The sequence below is a fragment of the Rhinopithecus bieti genome, unplaced genomic scaffold (assembly GCF_001698545.2).
Source record: "Rhinopithecus bieti isolate Rb0 unplaced genomic scaffold, ASM169854v2 scaffold_44745, whole genome shotgun sequence".
Taxonomy (NCBI): Eukaryota; Metazoa; Chordata; class Mammalia; order Primates; family Cercopithecidae; genus Rhinopithecus; species Rhinopithecus bieti.
This window is the reverse complement of record NW_016818280.1, coordinates 354,896-368,190: the sequence shown is the minus strand read 5'-3', so window position 1 is coordinate 368,190 and position 13,295 is coordinate 354,896. Positions and strand designations below refer to the sequence as shown.

General features: G+C 50.4%; 1 long non-coding RNA gene across 2 annotated transcripts in view; it reads left to right on the top strand.

Moving 5' to 3' along the window:
- Positions 1 to 8,163, top strand: part of LOC108518371 (uncharacterized) — a 12,426-nt gene extending 4,263 nt beyond the window's left edge. Inside the window, exons 3-4 of one of the 2 annotated variants that reach the window (XR_001882351.1) lie at positions 5,081 to 5,235; positions 7,372 to 8,163. This is a non-coding gene — a long non-coding RNA (uncharacterized LOC108518371). Of the gene's footprint in view, positions 1 to 4,456; positions 4,499 to 5,080; positions 5,236 to 7,371 lie in introns of those variants that run through there. The other variant, XR_001882352.1, reaches the window with a different exon arrangement.
- The last annotated feature ends 5,132 nt before the right edge of the window (positions 8,164 to 13,295 follow it).

Here is a 13,295-nt window from a genome sequence, read left to right as displayed (position 1 = left end):
AAAAAAAAAAAAAAAAAAAAAAAAAAAAAAAAAAACACCTCAAAGAGTGAACTAGACTAGGATCTGATAACTCCCAAGAGGGTGTTATATTTCTCCACTGAAGCATAGCATTTCTCTTTACTTCCCTTTTTGATTGAAGATAATCAAAGTAAGATTACTGTTATTTACCAAGTAATTCTGCTCTCATTAAATTTGGCCTGTTTATTTACATAAATGCAGCACGAATGGTAATTGACCACACAGGCCTTTTTAAGTTTGCTGAAACTTTTAATAGGGAATCTTAGATTGAGCTTTTAAAAGCCTTTTGAGGTTAGGAAGCCAAGCCAAGAACTTCCAACCAGACTTCACCTGCAGTGCCTATAGATTTGGGTGAATTCCTCTCTTCTCAAGGTCCCTGAAATATCCCAAGGTTCCTGGGCCTCAGAACCTTGGGATATTTGGAAGAGACTTTCCTTACTCACATGTAAGACCAAGAACCCCTTAAGCCAGATACCAGGCTAGATTTTTCAAGAGCTTTTTGCAAGCAATGGCTCCACAAAGTCAACCTGAAAGCCATCTGGTCATACTTGATTCTATGTACATCATTCTCAAACAGGACATTCCAGTCCAAGCCTTGGTAATATAGCCGGTGTTTCCAATTGTGTCCTGTTACAAGGAGAATAGATTCTTATTGAAGTTATGCGATAACTATATTGCCATGAAAATAGGAATACTCAATAATAGTTTCTGATTTTTGGAGGGATCAGGCCGGAAGACAAAGATAATTGCTTTAATTTTGTTTAGAGAAGTATCATTTACTATAATATTATAGGTTAAGAGAAAAAGGAAAGGTTTCTTTTTTTTTTTGAGGCGGAGTCTCGCTCTGTCCCCCGGGCTGGAGTGCAGTGGCAGGATCTCGGCTCACTGCAAGCTCCGCCTCCCGGGTTCACACCATTCTCCTGCCTCAGCCTCCCGAGTAGCTGGGACTACAGGCGCCCACCACCACGCCCGGCTAATTTTTTGTATTTTAGTAGAGATGGGGTTTCACTGTGTTAGCCAGGATGGTCTCGATCTCCTGACCTCGTGATCCACCCGCCTCGGCCTCCCAAAGTGCTGGGATTACATGCATGAGCCACCATACCGGCCTGCTGTGTTAACTTCTAACAAGGCCTAAATAGCATTTTTATTATTTTTTTTTTTTTTGACAGAGTTTTGCTCTTGTCACCCAGACTGGAGTACACGATCTCAGCTCACTGCAACCTCTGCCTCCCTGGTTCAAGCAATTATCCTGCCTCAGCCTCCCGAGTAACTGGGACTACAGGTGCCCACCACCACACCAGGCTAATTTTTGTATTTTTAGTAGAGACAGGGTTTCACCATGTTGGGCAGGCTGGTTTTGAACTCCTCACCTCAGATGATCTACCCACCTCTGCCTCCCAAAGTGTTGAGATTACAGGCGTGAGCCACCGCGCCTGGCCCTAAATAGCATTTTTTATTTGACAGCACGTTGCATGAAATTATGTAGGGACCAGCCCTACAGGGTCTGTGGGTTTTTCTCCCTGTATGCAGAGATGAGAGATCCTAGAAATAAAGACACAAGACAAAGAGAAGAAAAGACAGCTGGGCCCAGGGACCACTAACACCAAGGTGCAGAGACCAGTAGTGGCCCCAAATGCCAGGCTGTGCTGTTATTTATTGGATACAAGGCAAGGGGGTAGGGTAAGGAGTGTGAGCCATCTGCAATGATAGGTAAGGTCACGTGGGTCATGTGTCCACTGGACAGGGGGCCTTTCCCTGTTTGGCAGCCGAGGCAGAGAGAGAGAGGAGACAGCTTACGCCATTATTTCTGTATTTCAGAGACTTTTAGTACTTTCGCTAATTTTGTTACTGCTATTTAGAAGGCGTAGCCAAGTGTAAAGGATGGAAAATGAAGGCGGACCGGGAGCGTGACCGCTGAAGCACAGCATCACAGGAAGACGGTTAGGCCTCCGGATAACTGCGGGCGGGCCTGACTGATGTCAGACCCTCCACAAGAGATGGTGGAGTAGAGTCTTCTCTATCTCCCCTGGGGAAAGGGAGACTCCCTTTCCCGGTCTGCTAAGTAAGGGGTGCTTTTTCTAGGCACTGACGCTACCGCTAGACCAAGGTCTGGTTACTAGACCAAGATCTGCTAACCAGCATCTTCCCAGGCGCTGACGTTACTACTAGACCAAGGAGCCGTCTAGTGGCCCTGTCGGGCATAGCAGAAGGCTCACACTCTTGTCTTCTGGTCACTTCTCACTGTGTCCCTTCAGCTCCTATCACTGTATGACTTGGTTTCTCCTAGGTTATGATTGTAGAGCGAGGATTATTATAATATTGGAATAAAGAGTAATTGCTAAAAACTAATGATTAATGATATTGATATATAATCATATCTATAATCTGTATCTAGTGTAACTATTCTTATTTGATATATTTTCTTTATTATACTGGAAGAGTTTGTCCCCTTGGTCTCTTGCCTCGGCACCTGGGTGGCTTGCTGCCCACAAAATTTGCCATTGAAGTAAACCTAGTTAGTTTAACATCTCTCTTACAAGGTCACAGGACAGATCCTCTGAGGTCTTTCAGGGGCCCTCCAGGAAATCTCAAGTCAGTTTGCGATCAAGACAATGTCATAGGCCACATACAGTGGCTCACGCCTATAATCCCAACACTTTGGGAGTCCGAAGAGGGAGGATTGCCTGAGCCCAGGAGTTTGAGACCAGCCTGAGAAACATGCTGAGGCCCTGTCTCTACAAAAAAAAAAAAATGAAAAATTAGCTGGGCATGGTGGTACATGTCTGTAGTCTCATGTACCCTGAAGACTGAGGCAGGAGGATCACTGGAGCCCAGGAGTTCAAGGCTGCAGTGAGCTGTAATTGTACCACTGCACTCCAGCCTCGGTAACAGAGTGAGACTCTGTCACTGAAAAAAATTTAGGCCAGGTGCAGTGGCTCATGCCTATAATCCTAGCATTTTGGGAGGGCAGATCACCTGAGATCAGGAGTTTAAGACCAGGCTGGCCAACATGGCAAAACCCCATCTCTACTAAAAATACAAAAATTAGCTGGGTGTGGTAACATGTGCTTGTGGTCCCAGCTACTTGGGAGGCTGAGACAGAAGAATTGCTTAAGCCTGGGAGGCAGAGGTTGCAGTGAGCCCAGATCACACCATTGCACTCCAGCCTGGGTAACAGAGCAAGACTCTGTCTCAAAAAAAAAAAAAAAAAAAAAAAATTTAAAGAAACTTTATACATAAATACATTCAATGATTATGAGATCAATTCTAGCCAGCTTTGACCTCATAAACATAACAATTCTTTTCTGCAGACTTTCTTGAGGCCAGGAGTTCAAGACCAGCCTGGGAAACATAGGGATAACTTTCTGTATCCATTCACGTTTGGTTTTGTTTTGAGACAGGATCTCAGTCTGTCACCCAGGATGGAGTGCAGTGGCGAGATCTCAGTTCACTGTAGCCTCGACCTCCTGGGCTCCAGCGATCCTGCTGCCTCAGCCTCCCAAGTAGCTGGGACTATAGGCATGTACCACCACACCAGGCTAATAATTTTTGTGTGTTTTTTTTTAACAGAAACAGGGTTTTACCAGTTACCCAGGCTTGTCTCGAATTCCTGGGCCATTCACGCTTTGTCCTATATTTTCTTCTTTTGTAATTTTACTTCAGGACAAAATTACATCGCTTTCTTTAACAAAAACACTCTACATTCTTTGCATACTTTTCATATAAAAACACATCCTATTTTCCTCCCATACTTTGTATACAAAATTGTTTCCCTCATTCTTACTGTTTCTAGGAGTTTTGTTTTCATACATTGATTATAATTTTTAACCATTAGTAAACGGTATTTTTTTTTTTTTTTTTTTAAAGAGACAGTCTTGCTGTGTTGCCCAGGACTCACTGCACCCTTGAACTCCCGGGCTCAAGTAATTCTCTGACCTCAGCCTCCCAAAGCACTGAGATTACAGGCATGAGTCACCACGCCTGGCCATAACTTATATTTTACAGAGAAAAGCAGGAAGAAGACAATTGGAAATTGTCTGTCATTTAGCAGTTTATTAGCAAATTTTATGGAATATACCGTCTTATAATCTCCTTTTTATAGTGCAAAAGTGCCAAGAACATGTTAACAGGCCAGAATACCTTTAGCCAGTCTGTACCATATAAAGAAGCCAAAAGTACAAAAGTTATGCTTAATAATGAATGTTTCAGCACTTTCTCCTGTTCAGGTATTATTTAGATATTCAATGAATGTCTATTATCTAACTTCACTTAGTATGACTCTGAGGTTGAAAGTTACTGAAAAGATCTTGGGAGCCTTTTTAGGCCAACATATTATCAAATGCAGTTAACAAAACACAACTCACTAGTTTATATAAGAGCTAGTTCTCACTTTTTTTTTACTGTATTTTATGTTTTCTTTTTTCTTTTTTTTTTGTAGAGACAGGGTCTTGCTGTGCTGCCCAGACTGGTCTTGAACTCCTAGCCTCAAGTGATCTACCTACCTTGGCCTTCCAAAGTGCTGGGATTACAGGTGTGAGCCACCACCCAGCCCTGTTTTATATGTTTATCCGCTATGTTTCTGGCAAATTGGGCAAATTAAGGGACACTTGCTCAGTGTGAGGGGAAGACTTTCTACCTGTATTTGTGGATATGACCTTTATGACTTGTTTTGCCCTGCTGGATGACTGATTGCATGTTTCCAGTGAGCTCAGCTGGTTGCTTTTGTGGGTCCCTGAGGCCCTGCGAGCCCCTGATGGAGCAGGAAGCCTAAAGTTCCAGGGACCGTGGGGAGTTGAGGGGCGGGAGGGGAAGAGAGAGGCCTGCAGCGGGGCCGAGGGGTGGAGGCCAGACTTGAAGGGGGTGTCTCCTTCAAGAGAAAGTAGGGGGGTGTGGAGGTGATCGGAAGGGAGAGGCCTGAGAGGAGCTAGTTTGGGGAGATCTCAGGTATCCCAAAGGAGCCACTGACTTCCAAATTATCCTTGGTAAAGTCACATCAACAAGGAAGGAAGCAGACAGAGGCGTGCTTGTTCTTAGCAGTTTTGTTTTCATATGCTGATTAAAGTAGTGCAGAGGGCGTGATCAGCAAGGCTCCAGTAAGAAGGTCCCACGGAAGGAGCAGGAACACAGAACAGAGCGGGCAAGACAGCTCCACCAGGAGTCAGGAGTGATTCCCCTCTAGGAACGAGGCGCCAGGAAGAAGAACTTCCAGCCCAGGAGGTAGGTAGCCTGGGACTCTCGGGACCTCAGAGCCTTACTCAGAATCATAAGAAGCAATGTCTGTCCTCACTGCTGCATCCAATGTTCTTCTGGAGCATTGGGTTACAAGTCAATCCATGTGACTCCCGCATGAGCAGGCAGAGTGGAGATAACACGGATAGATGCGGGCTCCAGTTGTTGCATCCGAGGGTCCGCTGGATGGTGGTTCCCATCCAGATCCAAGTCCTGACCCCTGATCACAGAGAAACACAGCCAGACATTAAAGTGGTAAGGACAGAAATTATAATATTTGGTGACCAGTGACAGGAGGGGAGAGAGCCAAGCTCCCCTCTGATTTGTGCAAAGAAGTGGAGAGTGGGGAGGAAGAACAGCAGGGACTCAGGAGTGAGGAAAGAGGAAAATTACCAAAAGCAGGAAGGGAGGGTTAGCCTTGGGAAACCGATCTGGGTTTGCCACGGGGGCTTACTGAAGTCAGGCCCCCAATCCCACAGAGACTGGGAGACAGGGGCCCCATCTTCAGGTGTTGGCTGGAACACACAGAAAATTCTCTTGGTAGCCGTGAGTTTCTCAGGCAAGCGCTTTGAAGGGGGCTGGGATCATTTTAGGAATGTGGCCTTGAGCTGTTAGAAGCCATGTGCAGTATGGCTCACACCTGTAATCCCAGCACTTTGGGAGACTGAGGCTGGAGAATCACTTGAGGCCAGGAGTTTAAGACCAGCCTGGGCAATGTAGCAAGACGCTGTCTCTACAAAAATAATTTTTTTAAATTAGCCAGGCACTGTGGCATGCCCCGGTGTAGTCCCAGTTACTCAGGAGGCTGAAGTGGGAGGACTGCTGGAGCCCAAGAGTTCAAGGTTGCAGCAAGCTGACTGCACCACTGCACTCCAGCCTGGGCGGCAGAGGTGATCATGCCACTGCACTCCAGTTTGGACGACAGAGCGAGACTCTGTCTTTTTTGAAAAAAAAAAAAAAAAAAAAAAAGGCCAGGCGCGGTGGCTTAAGCCTGTAATCCCAGCACTTTGGGAGGCCGAGGCGGGCGGATCATGAAGTCATGAGATCGAGACCATCCTGGCTAACACGGTGAAACCCCGTCTCTACTAAAAAATACAAAAAACTAGCCGGGTGAGGTGGCGGACGCCTGTAGTCCCAGCTACTCAGGAGGCTGAGGCAGGAGAATGGCGTAAACCCGGGAGGCGGAGCTTGCAGTGAGCTGAGATCCGGCCACTGCACTCCAGCCCGGGTGACAGAGCGAGACTCTGTCTCAAAACAAAACAAAACAAAAAGGCCAGGTGCAGTGGCTTACGCCTGTAATCCCAGAACTTTGGGAGGCCGAGGTGGGTGGATCACAAGGTCAGGAGTTCAAGAGCAGTCTGACCAACATGGTGAAACCTTGTCTCTACTAAAAATACAAAAATTAGCTGGGCATAGTGGTGTAAGCCTGTAATCCCAGCTACTCAGGAGGCTGAGGCAGGAGAATCGCTTGAACGTAGGAGGCAGAGGTTGCAGTGAGCTGCGATCGCGCCACTGCACTCCAGTCTGGGTGACAGAGTCCATCTCAAATAAATAAATTAATCAATTAATTTAAAAACGAAGCAGCAGCAGCTTTGTTAGTGTTTGTTCAAGGACTGATAGGCCTAGGTGAGGCTCAGCTAAGAAACGTGCTCAGAGGAGCCTGGCCGGAGTGTGATGGAGGAGTCTTTGTCCAGGCTGCTGCCATGGTGGGCCTCAGACCTCATGGCCTGGGTGCTGGGGGTGGGGCTGCCACCCAGCCTTGAGGAGAGCAATGAGGAGGTCAGATTCCACTCACATCCAGTGCGGTCTGGACGCAGGCCTGGCCTACAGCCTGGTCCTGATGCCTGGGCTTTGTTTTTTTGTTGCTGTTTTTTCGAGACGGTGTCTCTCTCTGTCGCCCAGGCTGGAGTGCAGTGGCGTGACCTCAGCTCACTGCATACTCCGCCTCCCGGATTCACACCATTCTCCTGCCTCAGCCTCCTGAGTAGCTGGGACTACAGGCGCCCGCCACCACGCCTGGTTCATTTTTTTTTATTTTTAGTAGAGGCAGGGTTTTACCATGTTGGCCAGGCTGGCATGTCACCTCACTAGGCATGCCCAGGTCCTTTCTGTCTCTCCCTAAAGGCATCCCTGTCCTTTCTGTCCCCTCCACACTGAGCCGAGCCAGCCTACACTCTTGCCCCAGGCCTTCCCTCTGCTGGGAGCCGGGACGCTGAGCACCTGCCACATGAGCAGGTTGACCTGCAGAGGGCCTCCAAGCAGGTGCCAAGGCAGAATCCGATGTGACTGGGAGAACGCCCTTGAAGGATAAAGCGAATGTGCGACAACCATGCAGGTCTGGCCCGTGGAAGGGAGGGGAGGGGGCCCCAGTGGGGCCACAGTAAAGGAGTAGAGGGGCCCCACAGGCAGGGACGGCCTAGCTGGCCCCCTGGGGCTGTGGATCTGCAGGTGCAGTGCAGCCTCTTGCCTCTCTCAGCCCAGCCCTTGCATCTGCCTCTTGGTGTGTCTGTAAAGACAAAGTCACTGTGGTCCCTGCAGCACCTGGCTTGAAGCAGGTGTGCAGCCCGTGTGAAAGCCTTCCCTTTAGCTCTTAGGTATTGAGTCAAAAAAAAAAAAAAAAAAAGCTTTCCCCTGAGCCTGGGGGCCTGGCCCCACTGAGAATACCAGCAGGCAGGGGAGGCTTACGGGAGTCTGTCCTCTGCCTGGCCCTCTGACCTTCCATTCTGACCCCTTCCCTTCCACACCAGCCCGTTTCCCCATGTAGGGTGCAGTCTTTGTTGCAACTGCTCACCTCTGCTATGGTCGGGTGAGAGCAGCCACGGACAATGTGTGTGCAATTGTGCGTTTTTTGTTTTGTTTTGTTTTGAGATGCAGTCCCACTCTTATCGCCCAGGCTGGAGTGTAGTGGCGCGATCTCAGCTCACTGCAACCTCCACCTCCCGAGTTCAAGCGATTCTCCTGCCTCAGCCTCCCAACTAGCTGGGATTACAGGCATGCACCACCATGCCCAGCTAATTTGGTAGTTTTAGTAGAGACTGGGGTTTCACCATGTTGGTCAGGCTATTCTTGAACTCCTGACCTCAGGTGATCCACCCGCCTCAGCCTCCCAAAGTGCTGGGATTACAGACGTGAGCCACCGTGCCTGGTTGATTGTGCATTCTGATAAAACTTCATTTACAGAAATAGCAGGTAGGCCCCTCACAGGGTGCCCAGCGCAGGTGCACTGTCTCACCTCTTCTCAGGTGTCATGGGGCGAGAGGTTAGTCCTCTGCCTCCTTCCTCTCTGCAGGTTGGAGAAATGACAGATTCTTGTAGTGCGGGGTATGAGACAGTAGCAGGAGGGGGACACTCCCAGAGTGCTGCCAGAGAGAGGCGAGGCCCCATCTGGATTTGATGGCATTTGTATTGTGGTGTTGGTAGATGGTGGTAGTGTTGTTTTAGAGACAGTGTCTCTGTTGCCCAGGCTGGAGTGCCGTGGTGCAATCACAGCTCACTGCAGCCTCCAACTCCTGGGCCCAAACAATCCTCCCACTTCAGCCTCCTGAGTAGCTGCAGCTACAGGCACGCCACCATGCCTGCCTCGATGGGTAGTTTGTGGCCATTAAACTTCTGGTCATTCCTTTAGATTCCCAGAGGCTGGATGGAGATGAGTGGCCAGCCCCTGGGTCCACAGATGAGCGTGGGGCCAGGCTGCAGCCTGTGGGATCTCCCAGGCCGGCCTCCAGGTGTCCTCTCAGCCTGTCCACAGGCCCTGCCCAAGCGTGTGGCCTACTTGGTGCTGCCCGGCTTGTCTCTAAGCACCTGTACTGGCTCTCCCTGGATTACTGGATCGCAGTCAAATCCCCTGCCAGAATCCTGGTCCCCCTTTATCACACTGGATCAGCCCCGAAGGGCAGGGCTGCTTGCAGCAGTTCCGGCCTTTGCTGGGAGGTTTCCAGCCCTGTTGAGCAAGTCTCAGGCAGGGTCCTCTGCAGCCTCCATGGGGGACCTGTGTGCAGAGCAGGGCTGCCCCTGTGTGTAAATGCTAAGAACTGGCCTTCTTCCTGCCATCTGTGTCCTGTTTGTCATCACACCTGTGGCTCTATGCTTGTCTCCCCAACTGGGCCACCAGCCCTGTGAGGGCAGAATGAGGCATGTCCAAGCCACAGTGACTCTCAGTGTGCAGGGGGTTGTTAGCATTGGTTCTGTGTTCTGGAATAGCGAGGACAGTGTGCCCCAAATGGCCAGTGGTCTTTCCCGGGATCGCTGCAGCCGCGTGTTGGCCCCTGTGGAGAACGGAGGATGCACAGCCGTTTCAGGGCACAACCCAAGGTCTCCTGAGCTTGCTGTGCAGCCCAGTCTTTCTCTCTGTGGCCCTGGTAGCTGCCTTTCTCCTCCCCGGAGGAGAGGAAAGACACCTTCCTGAGCAGGAAGATGTGGGTGAATAGAGACCAAAGTGTCAGTCACTCTTCAGACAGAGGTGATAGCAGAATGAGCAAAACTGACGGACCCCAGATCTTTGCAAAGGGAGCAAAGTCAGTTTCTAGCTATCTTTTTTTTTTTTTGAGATGGAGTCTCACTCTGCCGCCCAGGCTGGAGTACAGTGGTGCAATCTCAGCTCTCTGCAACTGCCTCCCGGGTTCAAGTGATTCTCCTGCCTCAGCCTCCCAAGTAACTGGGACTACAGGCACACGCCACCACGCCCAGATGATTTTTGTATTTTTAGTAGAGAGAGGGTTTCACCATGTTGGCCAAGATGGTCTTGTTCTCTCTTTTTTTTTGATCTTGCTCTGTCACCCAGGCTGGAGTGCAGTGGCGCAATCTCGGCTCCCTGCAACCTCTACCTCCTGGGTTCAAGCTATTCTCCTGCCTCAGCCTCCTGAGTAGCTGGGACTAACAGGAGCTCACCACCACGCCCGGCTAATTTTTGTATTTTTAGTAGAGATGGGGTTTCACCGTATTGGCCGGGCTGATCTCGAAATCCTGACCTTGTGATCTGCCCGCCTCAGCCTCCTAAAGTGCTGGGATTACAGGTGTGAGCCACCACACCAGTATTGCTGGGTCATATGGTAGTTCTGTGTTTAACTTTTTTTAGTTTTATTTTTTGTGGGTTTTTAAGAATTTTTTTTTTTTTTTTTTTTTTTTTTTTGAGGCGGAGTCTCGCTCTGTCACCCGGACTGGAGTGCAGTGGCCCGATCTCAGCTCACTGCAAGCTCCGCCTCCCGGGTTTGCGCCATTCTCCCGCCTCAGCCTCCCGAGTAGCTGGGACTACAGGCGCCCGCCACCTCGCCCAGCTAGTTTTGTATTTTAGTAGAGACGGGGTTTCACTGCGTTAGCCAGGATGGTCTCGATCTCCTGACCTCGTGATCCGCCCGTCTCGGCCTCCCAAAGTGCTGGGATTACAGGCTTGAGCCACCGCGCCCGGCCAAGAATTTTTTAATATTTGTGGGTACATAGCATGTTTAAATTTTTTTTTTTTTTTGAGATGGGGTCTTGCTCTGTTGCCCAGGCTGGAGTGCAGTGGTAGGATCACAGCTCACTGCAGCCTCAACCTCCTGGGCTCAGGAGATCCTCCCGCCTCAGCCTCCCAAGTATCTGGGACTACAGGTGCGGACCACCATGCCTGGCTAATTTTTAAGTTTTCTGTAGATATGGGGTCTTGCCATGTTGCCCAGACTGGTATTGAACTCCTGGGCTCAAGCAATCCCCCCATCCCAACCTCCCAAAGTGCTGGAATTACAGTCGTGAGCCACCAGGTCTGACCACATGTTTAACTTTTTGAAGAACTACCAAACTGTTTTCCACAGCAGTCATACCAGCAATGCCAGAGGGTTCCAATTTCATTATATCCTTGCTAACATTTGTTATTTTCCTTAAAAAAAAAAAAAAGCCAGCTGGGCATGGTGGCTCATGCCTGTAATCCCAGCAGTTTGGGAGGCAGAGGGGGTGGAGCGCTTGAGCTCAGGAGACCAGCCTGGGCAAAATATCCAGAACCCCCTCCACCCCATCTCTACCAAAAAAAAAAAAAAAAAAAAGCTGGTTGTAGGGGGTGGTGCACATCTGTCGTCCCAGCTACTTGGGGGGTGCTGAGGCAGGAGGATCCCTTGAGCCCAGGAGGTCGAGGCTGTAGTGAACTGTGATTGCGCCACTGCACTCCAGGCTGGGGAACAGAGTGAGACCCTGTCTCAAAAAAACAAAACACAAAAAAGCACATTTCAAACCTACACAAAAGTAGAGAGGATTCCCCTCGGTCCTCCGGCCTGCACCCCCGCCCCACCACAGGGGCTTTCAAAACTGTTTCTTGTTGCCTCTCTGTAAGGCAAGGGGGACTCTTGACGCTCCCCAGACCACACAGCCAAAGTAGGGTGATAGGATCACAGGGGTCCCAAGTCGGACACTGAGCTGGCGTGCCCACTCCCGAGTCCTGGGACCCCAAACTAAAGGAGCTGTTCCTTTTCCCCATGGAGGGCTGACCGGGCAAAATCCCAGCGCTGGGAACATCCGAGCAGCTCTGAGTGGCGTGGGTGGGATTCTACCCGACTTTCTTTAAAGGGAGGCCTGATTCTCAGCTTTTCAGGACCCGCCCTCTGTTTCCTCACTTGTCTGCTCTTTCGTCCTGTGAAACTGGGCAGCGGCCGGTGACAGCGCAGGGTCAGCCCTTGGATGGCCAGGTGGGCGTGATCCCACCCTCTTCCGTGGCTGGGTGGGCGTGGTCCCAAAGTCACTTGGATGTGGTCCTGCCTCCCTCCCGGCCCAGTGGGCGGGGCCTCCCCTTCTGCACCAGCTGGGCTAAGCAGAGAGGAGGGTGGGCTGGGAGGCCCCACAAGGCTGGGTCGGAGCGGAGGTGGTTAGCCTGGGAAAGGCTGTTGGGAGGTGGGGTGGCCTGGGGCAGCCAGTCCTCCTGCTCTGGGCTTCAGTACCTCACACTCACAAGGGAATCCCAGCACTGGAGGGCCTTGTGAGGTGGCCGTGGGCACTGTGGCCCCCAGGCACTGCATGGGGGTCTGGGGTGTTGGCCTTTGAGCCTTTGGTCTTCAGCTTCCCCAGCCCCCATGGCTCTTGGCCATTGGGGCCCAGTTGGCCGCAGAGCCTTTGGCCTTGAGCTTCCCCAGCCCCCATGGCTCTTGGCCATTGGGGCCTAGTTGGCCGCAGAGCCGCTGGCAGGTGGGGCAGGTGGGCACTTGGTGCCTCCTCGCACCAGCTGGGCCCATCCTGCAGAGTGGAGTGGGCGGGTCCCTCCTGCCGGGCAAAGGAAGAGGGCTTCAGGGCCCCTCCCTGCTGTGGCCTCCTCCCCTCTGTTGCCTCCCACTCGGCCCTAGGGGACACTGCTTGCAAATTTATTAACAGATGGACCTAGAGATTAGAGATTCAAAAACCAAATTCTTACACAATTCAAGTATTATGCAGATTTGGATTTATAATTTGGGACTCCAAGGTCTACCAAGTAATTTGCTGTTTCAGCAGAATAACCCTTTTAATTTGGGGTGTTTATTTCTAACACTTAACTGTTTTTTAAATATGGAGAGTAAACAAAATGGCCCATTATCTGACCACACAAATATCAGTAGTAGTCATTATAGATAACTAAACCATAGCAGATAAATAGTAGTAAACAAAGCAACAAGGTATGTCATAGGAAATCCCCACCGTGAAGAAAGGAGCAAGGTGGAAAGTTCTGGCGGCTTCAGGTCTGCATGGTCTCTCTCCACCGTGGTTCCTTGTCATCTTCCTGCCAGAATAAGGACACTGTCCTTAGGGAAGCGCCATCTCCTGTTTTTTCCCCACGAGCCCTGTGGGCACGTCCTGCCCTGCAGGGAAACATAGTGGGCCATGGGTTTCCCTGCAGGCCTGGGACCCTTTCCCAGGGTAGCAGCAGAAGGCGGCACGATTCACACTCCTGCAGCTGTGGACAGGGGCACCCCCGCTGGCACTGAGCCCTGCACTGGGTTCCATCACCCGCTTGGGGCTCTGGCCTTTGGCCTTTTCCTGTGAGCCGCATATTGGCCACTGTGACCCATCTGTTTCATCATCTTTTTCTTACTGATTTGTGTATGTTCTTGGTAAACTAG